Raw genomic sequence first — 14,237 nt, forward strand, 5'->3', positions numbered from 1 at the left:
GTTTCTGGCAACTACAAATGTATTGATCCTAGCAATTGCCATTATATTCTGTTTCTAATAAAGGTATTAAAAAGTCTGACTGCTCTCAAGAAAATTGTCACAGCTCAGATATGCTGTGGCTCATCCAACCAACGTGGTTTAATTCCTTGTGGTCATGTTAGTTGACCTTGCCAAATAAGTAAGCACAGGCACCTACTGGCCTGGAATCTTCTTACCAAGTTATCTGCTTGAGTCACTCCCTTACCTCAGTCATGGCTTTTAATAAAGCTCTAGTCCATTAAAAGTATAATTTACACCCCTGGCCCTCATACCCCCAAGCCTTTTTATGTGGCTTTTCTTTTATAGTCAGGTCCACCTTATATTTTGTACAATGTACTTATTCAGTTTATTGTTCACTGACTGGATCAAAGCATTATTTACCATCAACAACACTGGAGAGACGTATGAAGAGGCACACTAAATACTTCTTGTTTTTATAAGTGGATGGCTGGATAGATGGATGGATGCTCTTCTACCTCTAAAATTCAGATTTTTCTCACATGTCAAACAGGGAATAAAACAAGAGGTAACTGCCCAAAGGCAAGACAGTAGAAGGGGGGGTCCCCATAAAGACAGTTTGCCAGATGATCTCCAAGAACATGAATGAAGGTGAGGAGCAAGCCAAGCAGATGACATGGAAACAATGCAGGACAGAAGGACTGATCCCCATACATCTCTAATTAAGACTCAGCCTGTGAAGTAGGGTGAGATTTTGCCAAGCTCTGGGGGAGACATGCCAAGGGTGGGGGCTTAGGCTTCTGTCTTTGAGGGCTCATGTCTATTGCCCTCAGCTATAGTCTGGTGAGGTGGAAGAAGGTAAGAATTGGTCCTTGCCCTGAGATTTTCCTGTGTCTCAGAGTAGCAAACACAGAGGTCAGCCTCAACTCTGACACTATTGAGTTGCTAGCCTGGGAAGCTCTGAGCATGATTTATGTCCTTGTACAACAGCAGCAGTAATGCCACTGCCTACATCTGCTCACCCCAGGCCAGGATACATTTTCCTGACAGGGTCTTCAAATCTGCAACGTTTGATGCAAGGTTATGCACTTCAAAACTTAGCCTGAAGAGGGAGCCAGAGTACCAGAGTCCTAAGCCTGTCATTCAGGGCAGCCACCGAAACAAATCAAACAGCATTTTGCCTGGAGGGGAGAGGGGATGTTCCCAAATTGGATCTCCTTTCTCTCAGACCCCTCTACCCTTCCTGTCCTAGAAGCAGTTCCCTTCACAAAGGCCAATCAAAGTGATTATGTGATCAAAATGCCCACTCCATCCTTTTGTATATTGTTCTGGATGAGTGACAAATTGCTTTGATAAAACTAATAGGGTAGAGGTGTTATGTAACTCTTGCTCCTCAGAAGCCGTGTGTATATTTTAACAGGTGCCTTATTGAAGATATATTTGCAGAGTGCTGTTCACTCCGGATGCCAAAATGAGGCATCTGGTTTACCTCATTCTTATCTATGTTTCATGAGTAATATGGAAGATAGGTGTGAATCCCAGGAGCCTTTTATTAACTTGAACATAAACCATTCCTCATCCACCATTTTGAATTTCACACAGTTCAAAGATTTCACTCCTTCACCTGAATTCAGTTTCTCTACAGACTAGATCTTTCTTTCATGTTCATTCACCTCATGTTTTTTGCTTCTGTTATACATTGTTGCTACAGTAGTTTTTTTCTAATTGAAGATAATGTTATTTGTATACAATATATTCTGTTTGGGGGGGGGTGTTGTTTTTTGTTTTTTGTTTTTTCCAGACAGAGTTTCTCTGTGTAGCCCTGGCTGTCCTGGAACTCACTTTGTAGACCAGGCTGGCCTCGAACTCAGAAATCCGCCTGCCTCTGCCTCCCAAGTGCTGGGATTCAAGGTGTGCGCCACCACGCCCGGCATCAATTAGATTTCTATGAGGCGGACTCTTCTGAGTTGGGATGGCAGGAATGTGTTGGGGGTCTGAAAGGGACCTGAGGTATTGGTGTAAGTAAAGCCTTCAGCTGAACTCACTCTGGAGGTTCAACTCCCCCAGAAAGAATCCCTCAGGCATTAGGGTGGCCGGGGTAGGAGCCTCACACAGGATCAAGAAGGGCTATAACAGAAGCAAAAACACTTTGAGAAACCCTGTCTCGAAAAAACAAAAAAACAAACAAACAAACAAGAAGTCTAATTGTCCTCTGTTATAAAGGGCAGAGCCTACCAGAGGCTGTTGTAAGGAATGGAGAAAATCAAGATTTTAATACCAGTACTGTGTCTGGCAGATGTCATCATTCTTTGGGGTACAGTTTCCCTTCCAGGACTCTAGGCAGGGTCTAACTGTCTAAAGCAACCTACCATCTTCCCTAAAATATCATGTAACTTAAGTGTCCACTCCCATAGCTCTTCATTCTGTCAAGTGTGCTCTAGCCTTCTTCTCTAGGTATTCTGCAACTACTGTCTTGAAGAACAAGAAGCCCAAGTCTCATACTCCTGTGAAGAGCTAAGCATGAGGCTTGGTTGGTCCTTTCAGGCTCATTAACTCTCATGGAACTGATTCTTTCATGTTCAAGTCCTTCCTATCTGTCTTGGGTGCTGGAAATTTGCTTCCAACAGTCAGGCAGTGAGTGTGGTACCATAGTCACAAGGCAGAACTGTTCTTCACACATTTGCCCTAAATAACCAAAGCACCATAGAATTTGCTCCTAAAGGGCATCAGAGAACCCACAGCCTTGGCTCTGTCCTGGGAGATGCTGATCTGTCCTGATCTACTTCCTCTGACTTTGTACCAGTGCCTTTTAAGTCTCTAAGAGAGGATGGTCATGAAAGAAGCTTGTAAATATCCTAGGGAAGCCCTTAAGAAAATAGTGATAGCTTTGAAGACTAAATAAATAGGCACTGTGAAGGAAGCAGAAATTTCACCCTTGGTGGGAAGAGAGATGACAGTGAGTTGAAGTATGGGTCGGAGTATCCCTGAGATACATTCACCCTGCTTCCTTCCTCTTTACTAGCTACCATTTCTCTCACCCATTTGTACTCAGCCTCTCACCTCTCAACTCTTCATTTAGAAAATGTCTGTCAAGGACCGTGGACCTGCAGGCAATCATGGAGTTCCCTGGCCTAGCTGCCTTGAGGGTCTTTCGTCATAGTTTTTCCAGGTTAGAGTTCATGGAAGCCTGACAGGACAATTTGTCTTAGACATTAATCTTGTGTGCCCTATATGGCTTACAAATGCCATTGTATCCTAGCAACTACAACTGAATTGATCCCTGCAACTGATACAGTATTCTCTTTCTGATAAGGGTATAAAAGGTCTAATTGTTCTTAATAAAATTGACATACTCTCAGTTGTGCTATGGACCATCCAACTGCCCTGATTTAATTCCTTGCTGCCCTATCAGATGACCTTGGCCTGGCACTTATCTGAACCTATTTCTGAACAGAAAAGATGGTACCACACCTCACTTGTGGAAAATGAAGGTTTTGAGCACACTGTTTGAGTGGGGTGGGGTGGGGTGGGGAGGAAGGAATGGGGATGGCATGTTTTTTCAATCAATTTAAAATTTTAATAGGATAGAAATGTAATTATAATCTTTCCCTTTTTTCTTCTTTTTTTGACAGAGTCTTACAGTGTACCTCAGGCTGCCCTAGAATTTGAGGCAATGGTGTAATCATCCTGCCTCAGCCTCCTGAATCCTAGAATGACAAGCTTTCATGATTTTACTCAGTTTTCTATGATTTAGTTTTTAATCTCTCAGGAAGGCCAGAATAATGGTATTAACCTAATGAAAGTATAAAATGTAAATTTCATATTCTGGTGAAAATGGAGATACAGAAATGGCTTTATCATTCCCCTAAAATAACTATGAAACCTGACAAAATACAGGAAAACGATGTTTTCAAAATATCGAGTCAGAGCAAGCCAAGATCCAGATAGATGAGAAGAAGCAAACTAACCCTTAGAGCTGTTCGGCTTTCTAATGTGGGTTTCCAGGCTGTGGCACAGGGAGGGAACCTGCAAAACCAGTACTCTCCCAGGACCAAAGAATTAAGCTTGGTCCTGCATGACTCTATGAGTAAAAAATTGCAAGGTTGAGTTCTGGAAAGACTATGTAGACTAGAGAGAGAGAGAGAGAGGGAGAGAGAGAGAGAGAGAGAGAGAGAGACAGAGAGAGACAGAGAGAGAGAGACAGAGAGAGAGAGACAGAGAGAGAGACAGAGAGAGAGACAGAGAGACACAGAGAGAGACAGAGAGACAGAGAAACAGAGAGAGACAGAGAGACAGAGAGAGAGGATATAGATGATATAGAGATAGATAGATAGATAGATAGATAGATAGATAGATAGATAGATAGATAGATTATGCATCTATATGTGGGAAAGGGCACTCTGCTCTGACAATCAGGACTGGCTCTCTCAAATCTGTAGCCCTGAGATGCTGAACTCTTATCAGTGAGAAAGATTTCTGAGTCAAGGAAAAGAGCCATCACTCCCAAGCAAGACTCACCCATGGTTACAAAGAGAGCCATGTCTTCACAGTGGACAGCCCAAGACTCACCAGGCAGTAGATAGATGCACTCAGCTCTCCCTCCACATCTGATGCAAAACTGAAAGGAACAGTATTCACAGGGTTAAGCACTTTGGGTTTTAATATTGGGGGTGGAACCAATAACCCTGAGGATACCATATTAACAAAGATTAGTGATGGGCTGGGGGTATAGCTCAGTGGTAAAATGCAGGCTGATAGACCCAGTAAATGAGGGCATTAGGGACACGCAAACTAGAGTACAGAAAAACTCAGCAGAGGCAAAGAAAGTGGGTGTGGGGGCTCATATCAAGTTCCTTGAAAGAAAAACTAAATTGTCTGAGAAGGAAATTAACTGGATATGGCACAAGTCCGTCATAGAGGAGGTGGGCTTGATTAGCAGTATGTTATGTGCCACAGGGTAAAAAAGAGTTAGTAGATCTGGAAACCTCGCTAGAGAAATGATTCAAAGAGAATGAGAGGAAACAAAAACTATGAAATTAGTTGGAGTGACATAAACACGGAGCAGTCAACTTCACATGGCCTTGATAGCTGGAATCCCCAAAAGAAAGACTGAGGTGATGGTAGGAGAAATGTGTTCTGAAGAAATAATGAACAATTTTTCCAAGTGGTAATTTTTTAAAAGAAAACTATGCATTCGGGAATATTATTAATTTTAAAACACAAGAAACACAAAGAAAATTACACCAAGGTACTTCCAGGTAAAATGTGGTAGGACAGTAATAAAGAAAGGCTTCGACAATGTAGCCAGGGGAAAAAATTATCTGTTTTTGACCCAGAAATGCAGAGTAGAGGGGTGGCAGCCTACTGACAGAAATAACCACATCATACAATGTAGCGCAGTATTTGTATACTACTGAAAGAACTGGCATCCCAGAACTTCATACCCAGACAACCTATCTTCCAAACATGAGGAGAAATAAGGACATCTTGAGACACTCAAATGCTTATAGACTCATTCTGACAGAAGGACATGTGTTAGATAGAAATCTGGAGTGGTATTTGCATTGCTAAATGTGTCTCTTACTATTATTTATCATTATCAGGATGTGTTTAAAAATGGGATAGTGAACTGGAATAGTTACAGTAAAAAACAAACAAAAACAATCACACCACAATGTGTATGTAGTGCAAGGTACCCAGAAACACTACTCAAAGCAGCCTCAGCTCTTAACCAACAGGGGGCGCCTGTGGACTTTGAAAATGACTGCTTTGGACACTGCTCTGTCCTTCATGAAAAAGCTCCCTGGACCTCAGAGCTGTGTAGCAATGACCTGGGTAGACTATCTCACCTCAGGGATAAATTATAAAACCTGAAAGACTCTGGGAGGCTCCGCGATCCCCGTACCAAATCACCTGGGTCCTTTTCCATCTTTTCAGTAATCTTCTACTGAGACCATTTGGGCACCTACCTCTCTGAGCCTCGGACCCTTATTTACACATTAAAAGGTGAGGCAGGTCACATCAGAGGACCTTGCACTGTACAATTTCTTGGTCATTTCCTATATGTGTCAGCTGGGCCCTTCCACTGCTGTGCAGGTGGAGCCCTCTCCTCTCAAAGAGAATTAGAAACAAGTCTGAGAAATCGGAACCTGGAAATCCAGCCCAAGAATTACTTGGTCACCAGTCAGTGCTTTCTGGTTACCATGTGCTACCACTGTGTAAAACACTACACACAATTTTCTCATTTTGTTTTTTTTTTTTTTTCATTTCAACATCCAACACAAATGGGATGTATAATTATCCCAAATATATATGTTTAAAAAAAAAAAAAAAAAGGAGACTCGGGTTTCTGTCTGTACCCGGAGCTGGTCTTGTGCCACAACTCTCCATACCCAAATACCACCAGGAGAGAGCTGGTCTCCCAGGAGTAATGACATGCCTGTGAGTACAGGTAAGACCACCACTTCTGCCCAAGAGGGACCCGCCCAGAGCTATCAGGATGCAGGAACCAAGAAACAGCTGAGGACAGGATCCTTCCTGCTTCTGTCTGCACCTGGGGGCTGACGCTGTGCCACAGCTCTCCATAACCAAATTCCTCCCAGAGAGAACTGGTCTCCTAGGAGTACTGACATATAGGCTTGCAGAAGGGACAAGCTACAGTCAGAGACAGCAAGACCAGCTAACACCAGAGATAACCATATGGCGAGAGGCAAGGGCAAGAACATAAGCAACAGAAATCATGGCTACTTGGTATAATCAGAACCCATTTCTCCCACCACAGTAAGCCTGCATAACCCCAAAACACCAGAAAAGAAAATCACATCTCATTGATGATGATAGAGGACTTTAAGAAGGACATAAATAACTCCCTTAAAGAAATACAGGGAAACACGGGTAAACAGTTAGAAGCCCTTAACGAGGAAACAGAAAAATACCTTAAATAATTACAGGAAAACACAACCAAACAGGTGAAGGAATTGAACAAAACCATCCAGGATCTAAAAATGGAAATAGAAACAATAAAGAAATCACAAAGGGAGACAACCCTGGAGATAGAAAACCTAGGAAAGAGACCAGGAGTCATAGATGCAAGCATCACCAACAGAATACAAGAGATAAAAGAGAGAATCTTGGGTGCAGAAGATACCATAAAAAACATTGACACAACAGTAAAAGAAAATGAAAAATGAAAAAACCTCCTAACCCAAAACATCCAGGAAATCCAGGACACAATGAGAAGACCAAACCTAAGGATAATGGGTATAGAAAAGAGCAAAGATTCCCAACTTAAATGGCCAGTAAACATCTTCAACAAAATTATAGAAGAAAAATTCCCTAACCTAAAGAGAGAGATGCACATAAAAATACCAGAAGCCTACAGAACTCCAAGTAAATTGGACCAGAAAAGAAATTCCTTCTATCACATAATAGTCAAAACACCAAATGCACAAAACAAAGAAAGAATATTAAAAGCAGTAAGAAAAAAAGGTCAAGTAACATATAAATGCAGACTATCAGAATTACACCAGACTTCTCACCAGAGAATATGAAAGCTAGAAGATCCTGGGCAGATGTTATACAAACCCTAAGAGAGCAAAAATGCCCTATTGCATGATAACTTGGTCAAGGAAGAAATAAAGACTTTAGAATTTAATGGAAATGAAGGCACAACATACCCAAACTTAAGGGACACAATGAAAGCGGTGCTAGAAGGAAAGCTCATAGCTCTGAGTGCCTCCAAAAAGAAACTAGAGAGAGCATACACTAGCAGCCTAACAGCACATTTGAAAGATCTAGAAGAAAAAGAAGCAAATACACCCAAGAGGAGTAGAATGCAGGAAATAATGAAACTCAGGACTGAAATCAACCAAGTAGAAACAAAAAGAACTATACAAAGAATCAATAAAAACCAGGAGCTGGTTCTTTGAGAAAGCCAACAAGATAGATAAACCCTTAGCCAGACTAACCAGAGGGCACAAAATCAGAAATGAAAAGGGAGATATAACAACAGAAACTGAGGAAATTAAAAAATTCAACAGATCCTGCTACAAAAGCCTATATTCAGCAAAATGGAAAATCTGGATAAAATGGACACTTTTCTAAACAGATACCAAATACCAAAGTTAAATTGGGATCAGATAGACCATCTAAACAGAACCATAACCCCTAAAGAAATAGAAGTAGTCATTAAAAGTCTCCCAACCAAAGAAAGCCCAGGACCAGAAGGGTTTAGCACAGAATTCTACCAAACCTTCAAAGAAGACCTAATACCAATACTCTTCAAACTATTCCACAAAACAGAAACTGAAGGAGCACTACCCAATTCATTCTATGACAGTTATGATGAGTATTCTCCCTTGGAGATGGAATGGTTTCTGTCTAATCGGGAACTTGTCACAATTTCCTTTCATAGAGGACTTCATAAGAGATTCTTTTCTACTTCTATTATGTTTAATGTTCCGAATAGATTTTAAAAACTGGTTGAGTGCATATTACTTTTAGCTTCAGAAGATATCATGTATATTTAAGAGGCATTTAACTATTATAAATTATTTTGATGACTTAAAAAATGTCAATACTAGGTATATATTTTAAAATAAATTTTATTAGTTTAATTAAAAATGTATACTCAAAAATTGAAGAAACTTGTCTAAAGTCAAATGATAAGGGGTGGGGCTGGCATCTGAGCTAAAGCTCATGTCACATGACAGAAAGGTTGGGCTCCATTAGCTTGGAACCTAATGCACTGCCTCTGTCAGAATCACAGGCCCTGACAGAAAAGGCTCTGCAACCTTCTGAAGTCCTTTTATTTTGCCTATAAAGCTGACTCCAAAGAGTGTTTAAGCATTTAAAACCTATGTTGGTTTCCACTCCTAAACAGGTCCACTCTCACAAGAGGGTGATTTAACATATCCAGATCATAAACCAGGCTAACATCTCAGGGCTTTCACATAATTTCCATTAATGTTCTTTCACTTCTCCACCACAAATGTAAATATCTCTGATAAAATGAATTATTTAAAATGCTCAAATTCATTTAACAGGAGAAATTTTTAGCACACTTTGTGTGACTTGACCATAGTCACATGACCCAGATGTAACTACTAAGGCTGACAACTTTGATGCCTCAATTTCAACCTGGTGCTCTCTTATTAAGCTTCTCCGGTTACAAGTGGCCACCTCTGAAGGCTGAGGTGAGCTTATTCCTGAGTGTATTTGTTTCTCAGTGCTAAGAGGAGCATGGTGAGGAAATGCTCAGAATAAGAGCAATTTGTTGGTGTGGTACCACAGCAAGAAGGTCCTCCTGTTGCAATGAGACAACTCCCAGGATGTAAGGCTGTTAGAGGTCATTCTGCTTCTTCCTGCAGTGTGACTTTAGGATGGAATGCTCCCCTTGTGACTGGCATGGCAGAGCTGGCACGTTCAATTCCACATGGCTCTTACACTTAAACTCCCCACCCCAGCAGGCTCCTGTAGAAGACAGGGAGGATCCCAGGAGCAAGAGGGGGCCCTGTTCTGTCCTCATCCTTAATGAAGGAAAGATAGAATCACCACAAGATGGACTAATTAACACCTGCCCCAAGTTTCGGTTGCTGATTAAGGGCACTCCTCCCTAGGCTCCCATGGGGAAATGTGTTGCAATTTACCATAGGTGGGACAACAGCTTTTAGGTCAGTGTAGGGTTAAGGGTCCTCCAGTTGAAATTCTTTTCACATCTTAGCAGTAAGTCAGGAACAAAACTGGCCTCTATTTCAACTCATGTCCCATCAAACCAATAAGGGAGTGGCTCACACAGCTAACCCAGACATCAGGGTATCTCAACCAAACTGTTTCCCCAGGCTCTTCTCCTACCTGAATATCTTTTTATTTCCAATCAGAAAACTCCCCCAAGCTTGAATTCGGAATTGTCTGGCTACAAACTCAGTATCAGAGTCTAGTTCCTTCTGTTTCACCTCTTCTCCAAGGCCATGGACTTAGCTTTCACAGACCTGACCCCATTCTCAGTTCCTTCTCCCACAGTTCACACCTTCTGTAATCACATCTGCATTCACCAGCATTATTTAAAGAAAGAACAAACAAGTAATAAGATCATCACAGAGGAGGAGTGAGGTTGGAAAGTCCCAATAAGCAAACAGGAAGATGTGTCAAGTGTGCCTGGGGCAGTGGCACTGTAGCAATAGATTGTCCACAATGGCCTCTGTGGAGGCTGCATACACATTCTGCAGACTGACATATAGACTACCTATCCATCCCCATCCCACTCTCCACCCATCTACACCATTACCCACCCATCATCCCTGCTCTTTCTCCATAGTGCTTGCTAGTCTCCCTCATGTTTTATTTGTTGTCTTTCCTGTTACTAGCCTTTACGGTAAGCTCCAGGAGGGCAGAAATGCTTGCATTTTGTTCACTGCTGTACCCTTGGCACCCAGAACAGGGAATAGGCCATGCAGCTGCTTAGTAAAAATACAGTGAATAACTGAAAGTCACATCTTTTATCTCTGACAAGTGAGTAATGGACCAATTACACAGACAGCTTTTCAAAATCCTGCTCTTCTGTGAGAAGAAATGTTCTCTAAATTGCCTCTTTAATTGATCAAAACCAGGAGGAGATATACAGCAACACCACACACACACACACACACACACACACACACACACACACACAGAGAGAGAGAGAGAGAGAGAGAGAGAGAGAGAGAGAGAGAGGTTGTATGGCAGAAACAGAGACACTTGTGTAGTCAGACTCAGAATCCATATTTCTTAAAATCCCACTCATTTTGGCTTAAGCTTCAATCTAGAAGTCCACCACTTGCCACCCATATCATGTGAGATAGCCAAGCCCTGACACTTCATAATACTCTGCTATGCTTGCAGACAGGAACCTAGCATAAGTGTCTCCCGAGAGGCTTCGTCCAGCAGCAGATGGAGGGAGATGCAGAGACACACATCAGGCAAAGCCTGGAAATCATGTGGAAGAGTAGGGGATAGGATTGAATGAGGCAGATGGTTCAAGGACACCACAAGAAAACCCACAGAGTGAACTATCCTAGGACCAGGAGGGCTCACAGAGCCTGGGGCACCAACACACGGGACATGCAGGAGTTGGTCCTAGATCCCCTCCTTACACATTTGTAGCAAATGTGCAGCTTGGTCTTCATATGGGCCCTCCAACAAATGGTGTGGAAGCTGCTTCAGTCTCTGCTCCCTGCCATTGGATCCACCCTACTTGGACTGCCTGGATGGGCCTCAGTGGGAGAGGATGTGCCTAGACCCGCTGAGATCAGATGCCCCAGGGTGAAGTAGTACCCAAGGGTACTTCTCTGAAGAGAAGGGGAGGGGACAATGGAGGGAGAAATTTGTAAGGGTGATATTGGGAAGAGAGGAGGGGGGACTGTGATCAGGACATAAAGGAAATTAAATAAAATTTTAAAAATAATGTATTTGGGAATTATGGGGAAATAAAGATTAAGCTATTGGCACTGGGATTTTAATAAAGCAGAAGCAGCAGGTGCAGAAGCAGGAGCAGGAGAAGCAGAAGCAGGAGAAGCAGGAGCAGCAGAAGGAGGAGAAAAAGAAAAGAGTTGTCACGGGCTATACTCACATACCATCTACTTTTTTTTCTGATACATTCAGGTTTCCTTCCTCCACTTAAGTACTTCATCTATCTAGAATGTTCTTTCTTCTTCAGGCCTCTGTTCAAATGTGATCCCCTTGAGGTAGCATTGCCTGACTCCCTGAAGGATACTCTGACCCATGGTTATTTTCTGTTATGCCATTATCTTTCCTTTATTCCTAATGTTTGCTATACTCTGTGATTCCTTTTCTTTTTCTCGGTGTACTTTCTGGTAGATACTAGACTGTGAGTTCCATTTGGCAAGGACTTTATCTCTCTAACTCATCTTTCTTTTCCCATTTATAGAGCACACAACATAGGTGCTTGCAAGGATTCTCTTGAGAGAATAAATTGTTCATTCTGTCAGTTTTTTTAAAACTCACTGTAGTATTTGTTTGAGGCCATTCTGTGCTCACAGATACTCTCCTATATCTACATACATACATACATACATACATAGACACACACACAGAGAGAGAAAGACAGACAGAGTCAGACAGACAGAGTGCCACACAAGGAGATACACACAGCCACACATGAATACCCACCATCAACTCTGGTTGCAACCTTACAAGCCTTTGTTGCTTTTGACATTGCCTTCTTTGGAAACAGCCTCATTTCTCACAAGGATGGATCATTATATGTTCTTGTGAGTCGCTGGAACTTGCTTTTCCCTCTGACCTATATAGTTTGCCAATATTTCTGTAGCAGTGGGTCCCTCATCTATGCTTGCAGGTGAAGTTCAAACAGTGTCCCTCTTTAAAGTGTTGCAGATCTTCCCCTCCCTCCCTCTCAGTGGTTTTGTTTTGGGCACCACTGAAAGAACAATGAGTGATGTGGAACATCTGGTCACACACACATAAAGGCACACACACACACCACCATCACACCCACCACCACTACCAAAACCAACAGTAACAAACAAACAAAACTTAGCAAAGTTTCTGAATCTAATGTGTCACTCAGTACTTAGAATCTCCCTCTGTGGACTGGTCTTAGCAATGTGTGATAGCTCCACTTGGGTGATGACTTCTGAAAAATGATTTGCAAGCATAAGTCTAGAGAAACTGTATACTTCGATTTCAACTCTGGGGTGCTTCCCTAGGCCTGAGTCCTTAGTTAAAAACACCTGCATATCCACTCCCTATCCCAACCAACGTCATAGTCAATGGGAAAGGCTTAAAAGACAGTGCAGGCTTTGAAGTGACACAGGCCCAGGTCTGATTCATGACCACCAACTTGCACACTACACCAGCAAGTACCTTCCAAAGTCATTCAGTGCCCAGTATTGCTAGATCTTGTGAGCGAAAGGATGATACAGTAAGTGCAGATCCTGGACAAGTCACTTCAGTGTAGGGGCCTCTGGCTTCCCACCCAGAATGAAACGATATCTAAAGTCTGCAAATGTTTTCAGTATTTTGTTAGACAATATGTGTAACGGTAGATATTTACAGAGTCATCACTATGGATAAGAATATAACTCCAATATGTTTAAGCCATGCTTAAATTTTAGGATTCAGTCTTTACCCTAAGAAATCTACCCTTTGGAAAGGATCAAATAAGCATTTTTAATTTTTTTTCCCATTCATAAGAAGGAGAAGGAAGAAAAAAAAATACCCACTAATTAAATTTTTTAAATTCTCAAAGAATCTAAACCACAAGCATCCTAGATATTCAACAGTGCCCTGATGAATGAAATACTATACAATCATTTAAAGTAATTACAAGGACTATGTAACAACAAAAAAATGTTCACGACATCATGATAGGTGACGAAATCAGCTTACTGAATGAAGCATGTGGATAATGACTGGAGAAGGCTCAGGCAAACGTACAGAGTTTCAGAAACAACAAGCTTGTTCAAAAGTAATGGGCCACTAAGAGCTTCTGTGACTCTGTCTGAAACTGTGTGTGAGGTGGTTTTATTGTTTGTTTTCACATTTTTAAAGGAGTGATTTTTCTTAATGTGCTCTGTTTGCAAGTATATCACTCTCTTCCATACAGTCTACCCAGCTATCGCATGAGAGAGTGATATAGGTGTATAGATGTTTTATATCACCTCCACAAGTTGGCTGAAGTTTGAGCATGTGGTATCCCAACCCACCTCTTAAGGTTTTCGAGATGACAAATTTAAACAAATGTGTTTAGTATTAAATTTTTTCCTTTGGAATAGTGGTGTAAATTTGTCAAAGTCTGGTTAAAAGAAGTCTCTTCTCAGTGAGGAGATTATAAAAATCATATTATATATATATTTTTAAAAAGTAGCTCGGTAGATGGCAAGTCTTTGAAAATGTAGGCGTTATTAACTTTTGATTTATTATTGATTCCTGAAAAAGTACATGGAACAGGTTTGCCCATATGAAGTTAATGAGAAAGTCTTCAGAAACTGCTGTCAGAAACTGAAAACCGAGGTACCTCCACAGCAGCACCCTAGAACTAGCATCAAGCATATTTTACTAGGCGGACTATCCCGGGTATAGCTTGATTCTGTGTTCCTCCATTCCTGTATTCCACCATCCATCCATCCATCCATCCATCCATCCATCCTTCCTTCTCTCCCTCCCTGCATTCTATCACTTATCTGTCATGAACTTGATGACTTACCATCCATCAGTCTCATCTC

At 41.6% G+C, this 14,237-nt stretch overlaps 1 long non-coding RNA gene across 1 annotated transcript in view; it reads right to left on the reverse strand.

Moving 5' to 3' along the window:
• Gm35785 overlaps positions 1–14,237 on the reverse strand; it is a 30,665-nt gene that overhangs the window by 15,990 nt on the left and 438 nt on the right. Inside the window, exon 2 of the long non-coding RNA XR_375840.1 lies at positions 4,516–4,615. This is a non-coding gene — a long non-coding RNA (predicted gene, 35785). The remainder of the gene's footprint in view (positions 1–4,515; positions 4,616–14,237) is intronic.

Source organism: Mus musculus, chromosome 3, assembly GCF_000001635.26.
Source record: "Mus musculus strain C57BL/6J chromosome 3, GRCm38.p6 C57BL/6J".
NCBI classification, from domain to species: Eukaryota; Metazoa; Chordata; class Mammalia; order Rodentia; family Muridae; genus Mus; species Mus musculus.